The 7,371-nt window shown below is 46.1% G+C and overlaps 1 protein-coding gene across 1 annotated transcript in view; it reads left to right on the top strand.

Annotated features, from left to right (window-relative positions):
• The first annotated feature begins 271 nt into the window (after positions 1-271).
• npy8ar (neuropeptide Y receptor Y8a) overlaps positions 272-7,371 on the top strand; it is a 24,156-nt gene continuing 17,056 nt past the window's right edge. The window contains exon 1 of the mRNA XM_024298943.2: positions 272-851. The gene's annotated coding sequence lies outside the window, so the exon portion shown is untranslated. The remainder of the gene's footprint in view (positions 852-7,371) is intronic.

Here is a 7,371-nt window from a genome sequence, read left to right on the forward strand (position 1 = left end):
TCCATCATCCATCCATCCATCCATCCATCATCCATCATCCATTCATCATCCATTCATCATCCATCCATCCATCCATCCATCCATCCATCCATCCATCCATCATGCATCCATCCATCCATCATCCATCATCCATTCATCATCCATCCATCATCCATCCATCCATCCATCCATCATCTATCATCCATCATCTATCATCCATCTATATTTTCGTTAGACTGTCAGCTTATGTTTGTTTGTTTGGTTGATTGTTCCTGATTGAACTTTTCAGAGGTTTTGTTGTTTAGTTTTTTTCTTTATTTAAGGGAACCGGAAGTGGGTCGGCTACCTTCATTATGACTTTGGAATGTCTAGAACTTCCTTCAGTTCGACTGTCAGTTTGGGCCCATGAATCCGGTTTTCTGTTTTAGTTTCTCAGAGTTTTCTTCTGATCATTTCTGGGTTTACTGAAGATTTTCGTGTATTTCCGCCCCCATGACTGCTGGAGGGGGGCAGCAGTTTCCCGGAGTCCGGTTCCGGTTCTGACTCGCTCCGCCCCTGCACCGTGCAGCTTCCAGCAGGATCGAACCTCTGAGTGACGGACGCTAAACTCCCGCTTCCCGCGCAGATCCCCCCCTCCCTCTGCTGCACGCGCTCACACCTGCTCCCGCGCGCGCCGCCCATGCCTCCTCGCGGAGAGAACTCCACCCCGGCGTAGAGCCGCCGTGGACGCGCGGACAGGTGAGTGCGCGTCTCCGCCACCTCCCGCCGCAGCGCAGCGCCGCGCCGCGCGGGTCTCCGTGTCTCCCGCCGCCGCGTGACGCTCAGCCGCAGACCGAGGATTCCAGGCGGCGGCGCTCCGTGATCCGCAGCAGGTCAGTCTGGGGGGGCTCTGAAGGGGGTCAGCGGGTGATGGGGGAGTGTTTAATGCTGATTGGATTCTTTCCTGCGCGCGCGGGCGCGCCGCGTGACACTGATGGTTAGTGGTTGATGCTGCTGTCCTCGTGAATCTCCGTTTGCCGGGAGAACGACGAGCTCAGCGTTCAGACAGGAAGTGACCGTAAAGTCTCACTTTAGGGGCTTTGATGACGTCAGAGACTGTCCTCACAAGTTCTGAGTTCTTCAAAGGAAAGAGGATAGAAACCGAAGAGCAGCAGAACATCTCAGTCATTTCAGCCCTCTCCATCATCTTCATCTTCATCTTTATCCTCTTCATCATCTTCATCTTCATCATCTTCATGTTTATCCTCTTCATCATCTTCATCTTCATTATCTTCATCTTCATCATCTTTATCCTCTCCATCATCTTCATCTTCATCATCTTCATCTTCATCATCGTTATCCTCTTCATCATCTTCATCTTCATCATCTTCATGTTTATCCTCTTCATCATCTTCATCTTCATTATCTTCATCTTCATCATCTTTATCCTCTCCATCTTCTTCATCTTCATCATCTTCATCTCCATCCTCTTCATCATCTTCATCTTCATCATCTTCATCATCTCCATCTTCTTCATCTTCATCATCTTCATCTCCATCCTCTTCATCATCTTCATCTTCATCTTTATCCTCTTCATCATCTTCATCTTCATCATTTTCAGCTTCATCATCTTTATCCTCTTCATCATCTTCATCTTCATCATCTTCATCATCTTCATCATTTTCATCGTCTTCATCTCCATCCTCTCCATCATCTTCATCTTCATCATCTTTATCCCCTTCATCATCTTCATCTTCATCATCTTCATCATCTTCATCTCCATCCTCTTCATCATCTTCATCTTCATCTTTATCCTCTTCATCATCTTCATCTTCATCATCTTCATCTCCATCCTCTTCATCATCTTCATCCTCATCATCCTCTTCATCATCTTCATCATCTCCATCATCAACCTCTTCATCATCTTCATCATCCTCTTCTTCATCATCATCTCCATTATCTTCATCTCCATCTTCATCTTCATCATCTTCATCATCTCCATCATCAACCTCTTCATCATCTTCATCATCATCTTCTTCATCATCATCTCCATTATCTTCATCTCCATCTTCATCTTCATCATCTTCATCATCTTCATCACTGAGCCGGTCTCAATCCAACATTTCCGGTTCTGTTTCTTACCTTCATTCTGAGGCTGGTCTGGGTCTGTTGTTCTGGTTCAGGTTTGTTATCTTCAGGAGGAGTCAGTTCCGTCTGGGTCAGAGAGTCCATTTGTGGTTCTGGTGCTGATAAATTGGACTGTTTTAGTTTGGCTTGATTGGTTCTGTTTATTGCTCCTCTTTGGGTCTTGGGTCGGTTGGTACGGTCCTATTCAGACCGCACCTGCTTGTTTGAGTCTGAATATGATCTGGGTCAGTTTGTTCTGGGCCGCCATGAGTCTGTTGTTCTGACCCGTTCTGGTTCCAGGGTTAATGTGTTCTAGTTCATGTCAGGAATGCTGCAGCGTCCTAAAGAGGAACTCCTGACAAAGTTTGTGTTTGTTATCAACAGGAGGATCAACACGATGTCAACAACGCCATGAACAGCTCTGGATGACCAGAACCGCTAGAACCTAAAATATCTCAGAAGAACTCAAAGCAGTAACAGAACCCGAGAACATACAGAGAAAAACCTACAAAAACATAGTTAGATTTATGCGGGTCAGGTTACAGCCGGTTTGGGGGCGTGTCATAGCACACCTGACAGTAGCATGATAGACATTCAAGTATTATGAGGTTCAGTGGTGTAGACAGCGCCATCTTCAGTCAAAGTGGGACATCACAGTAAAACCCTATTTCTCCTCAGAGAAACAGCAGACGAGACGTTTGTGGTCAACAGATTTAAAATAATGTTAACATTTAGAACATTTCAAACTTTTCTCTGTGGAAAACAAATTCATCACTTGGGTCATTCTATCCAATCAAACTGAAGCTTTGAAGGATATTTTTTGTCTTTTAAGGTAATGACTTTTAAAAGTGGGCGTGGCAAGAGCAAATGCCGGCTGCTGTGGTCTTTTGAAGTCAGAGATGTTCAGGCAGAAACATGAACGTTTCAATCTGCTGCTCAAGTAAAAATCACACCAGTTCATAGCCTTTCATGGAGCCGTCTGCTTTAGAGCCGTCTTCTCCAGAGGCGTCTGCATTAGAGCCGTCTGCTCCTGAGGAGTCTGCTCCAGAGGCGTCTGCTTTAGAGCCGTCTGCTCCAGAGGCGTCTGCTTTAGAGCCGTCTGCTCCAGAGGCGTCTGCTTTAGAGCCGTCTGCTCCAGAGCCATCTTCTACAGAGCCGTCTGCTCCTGAGGAGTCTGCTCCAGAGGCGTCTGCTCCAGAGCCGTCTTCTACAGAGCCGTCTGCTCCTGAGGAGTCTGCTCCAGAGGCGTCTGCTTTAGAGCCATCTGCTCCAGAAATGTCTGCTTTAGAGCCGTCTGCTCCAGAGCCGTCTGCTTTAGAGCCGTCTGCTTTAGAGCCGTCTGCTTTAGAGCCGTCCGCTCCAGAGCCGTCTGCTTTAGAGCCGTCTGCTCCAGAGCCGTCTGCTTTAGAGCCATCTGCTCCAGAGCCGTCTGCTTTAGAGCCGTCTGCTCCAGAGCCGTCTGCTTTAGAGCCATCTGCTCCATAGGCGTCTGCTACAGCCTCTGGCATCATCAAAGCCCCACAAGTGAGACTTTTGAGAAGCTGAGTCTCAGGACCCCTCAGTGTGTTGCTGCTGGTGGAGGATTCACTCCAGCTCTGTCTGGAATTCTTGTTGATTTTGAGTCTCCAGAGTTTTCTGTCTGCAGCTTAATGATCAGATGTTCTGAAGAGGAGCTGCAGAGACCGGGAAGCTCCGCCCCCTCCTAACTGATACTTGTCATTAGCCAGCAGACGATGGTTTGGATCATCAGGCTGGAGTTTTCTTTAATGACAATGTGGCACGAGCAATCCCCCCCACCCCCCACCCCCCAGTCTGCCTAGCAACACTCTGTACCAGCTGCTGTGGAAGTTGCAGGTATCAGGCCGCTGCAGATCTTCTTCTCCAGAGCGACCTCATAATGATGTGAGACGCGCAGACTGAAACGGATCCTCCAGAACGGCGCAGACGACGTCTGCCAGCAGCTCGTTAGTCAGAGTTCAGCCGGCGTCTGCTGTGGCTGCGCAGCTGCACTGAGGAGACTTTCTGAGAGCTTCATCTCCTCAGAGATCATGCAGAGAAAACGCTGCATGGACCGATGAAACAAACGTCTCCCTGACGGTCTACTGTAGCTGATGAGGACGGAGCAGACGGGACGCTGGGACGGATCAGATGTTTGCAGCAGCTCAGACACATTTAGACTCTCCTTTGTTGTTTCTCCATCTTTACTTCTGATTGATCATCAAATCAAGTCACACAAGATATTTTTAAAAGTGTGATCTTTGTTGTCACTTTTCAAGACGTCCTTCAAACCTTCTTCCGAAGGCGGTTGAACAGATTCTGAGGATGTCTTCTGTTACAGAAACACGACTGGTCGTCTTCAGTCACAACTTTGACTTCACGAGAGCTTTAATGTTTCGTGCTTGATCTGAATCTGGGAAACAAACCTTCAGTTTTTCTGCTGCCTCTGCCTGGAACTCCATCCAGACGGATCTAAAATGGTCTGAACTTCATTTAGATCATTCCACTCCATTCTGTTCAGCATAGAGTAAACCTCCATGATTCAGTGATCTCATGTCTAACGTCTACTGTGATTACACTGCTCTCTACAACTACTATACTCTATCCAATGTAATGTTGCTCGTCCGTCCATCATGCATCCATCATCCATCATCCATCCATCCATCATCCATCCATCCATCCATCATCCATCCATGCATCCATCATCCATCCATCCATCCTCCATCCATCATCCATCCATCCATCATCCATCCATCCATCCATCCATCCATCTATCATCCATCCATAAGATCCACATTTAGATGTTGGAAATGAAAACACCATGTTTATGGTAAAACTAACATGTTGTATCAACTCTGAAGCATGGTGGAGGAAGATTAATGATTTCTTTATTTTTTTTTTTATTTTATTGTAGTCTGGTGTTAAAACAGAATATATATATATATATATATATATATATATATATATATATATATTCTGGAGTCAGAAAAGATTTGAAACCTTCAATCTGAGGAGCAGAACAAAGCCCTCATCCATCCCATAATGTCCAGTTGTGATGAAGAGACTTTGATCAAAGAGTCTCAGCCTTTATTAGAGCTGCACTTACAGATTCATGCTTGACTGTAAATGAAACGCGGCTTCATTATGTGTTCAGTGGAATTCGCGGCTCTGCTGCAGATCATTACTGCGTTGTGATTCAGATGAAGCTGAGCGTCTGCGGAGACGTCAGTGGACGCTCTCCACTGCCGTCTGTCGCGTTCAGGAGACAGTTGGCTCGATCATTAGATATGAGTCCATGTCATCACCGCGTTTCATAGAGACAAATGTGGAGAAGATGCAGAAACCAAAGGAAACTCTGGGTCTTCATGCAAACTCACCAGCGCTCACAGGGTTAAAGCTTCAGCCCCACCTGTCCTTACAGGTGATACCAGTGTCTGCAGGTAAAAAGAATGTTCTAACCTGTACGGCACACACAGCTGACCTTCAGGAAGTATGAAGGTCACAGACGCTCAGTCAACCATAGAGAGAAACTGTTCATGCTTATCTATGGGCGTGCTGCGGGCGACAGGTTGTAGTGAACACTTCTACGACATTAAGGGGAAAGTAGGTGAGATACAGGTGTGTTGTACAGGTTTTAACTCCGCCCCCATATGCTGCAGATTGTTCACACTGTAGTTACTAACGACTAGAGTGTGGCGTATGACACCGTATGACATGACCCACATGTTATCCTTACCAATACCTCCCCATACACTTTAAATGACGTTCCTTAAGGTCCACGTGAGCCTCAAGGGAATGGTTAGACACACCTGTGCTCCCCTTAAGATACAGCTCCAGTCTATGATCCTCTACAGACCCGGAGAACCCAAAAACATGCAGAACCCGTATGGGCCAACCCCAGCATGTGAGTAAAGCTTAAAGACCGAACGCCATCGCAAAGGTCATTACAGGATCATCCTATAGAGACGGAGACGTCACTCCTAATCAGCCTCCAGTGCTGCAGTTCCTCAGAAGACCAGTAGAGGCTGGTTTCTAAAGCGAGGAGTTTCCCATCAGCTCTGAGGTTTGGAAATCAGAATCTACAGTGTGTCTAAATCATCTAAATACCTTCTTCCACCTTCAGAACTTCATGTAGAAAAACTGTACGGATGCTTTGCAATTTTCACACCTGCAGAGGAAACCTGTTTAAACGGACTGTTATGTTATGATGACAAACAGAAATGTCCCCCGACCATGAAAACACACCTCCATGTTCGCTGTTTGCAAGTATTATTTTTATTTATTTATTTTTTATTTATTTATTTTTATTTAACCAGGTGGAAAAAACATTGAGATCAAGATCTTTTATAAGGATGACCTGCTCAAGTGATCAAGAATGGATGGATGGATGGATGATGGATGGATGGATGATGGATGGATGATGGATGGATGGATGATGGATGGATGATGGATGGATGGATGGATGATGGATGGATGGATAATGGATGGATGATGGATGGATGGATGGATGGATGATGGATTGAAGATGGATGGATGGATGATGGATGGATGATGGATGGATGGATGGATAATGAATGGATGATGGATGGATGATGGATGGATGATGGATGGATGGATGATGGATGGATGATGGATGGATGGATGGATGATGGATGGATGATGGATGGATGATGGATAGATGGATGGATGGATGGATGGATGGATGGTGGATGGATAATGCATGGATGGATGGATGGATGATGGATGGATGGATGGTGGATGGATAATGCATGGATGGATGGATGGATGATGGATGGATGATGATGGATGAATGGATAGATGGATGGATGGATGAAGATGAATATAGTAGCCCTGATAGAAAGCAGAACTCTCCTCTCTAGTTTAGTTCCCCCGTCACAGTTAACTGTTAAAGTTGTTCAAAGTTTAAATCTTTCATGCTAACTGGACATATGTAACAGATCAATACTGGACATGCTAATGCTAATATGCTAATGCTAGCTCATAAGCATTGTGGGAGGAGCCTGGACTGGACACGCAAGTCTTTCTGTGTTCTCAGTTTTTAAGAAGAATTGAAACGTTTGCAGAAAGACAGTTCGGTAGCAGAAAACTTGGAGTGACCCGCCTCCTCGGACCGTAGCCCCTCCCACCAGGTCCTGTCAATGGCCTCCTGGAGCTGCTTCAGTTCAGAGGTCAGCGTCTCAGATAGGAACCTCCATGAAGGTCGAGCAGACGAGGATTTCTCCTCCTCCAGTTTTCTCTGACTCACATGTTTGTGTTCATTCAAAGCTT

The sequence above is a fragment of the Oryzias melastigma genome, linkage group LG12 (genome assembly GCF_002922805.2).
Source record: "Oryzias melastigma strain HK-1 linkage group LG12, ASM292280v2, whole genome shotgun sequence".
Classification (NCBI taxonomy): Eukaryota; Metazoa; Chordata; class Actinopteri; order Beloniformes; family Adrianichthyidae; genus Oryzias; species Oryzias melastigma.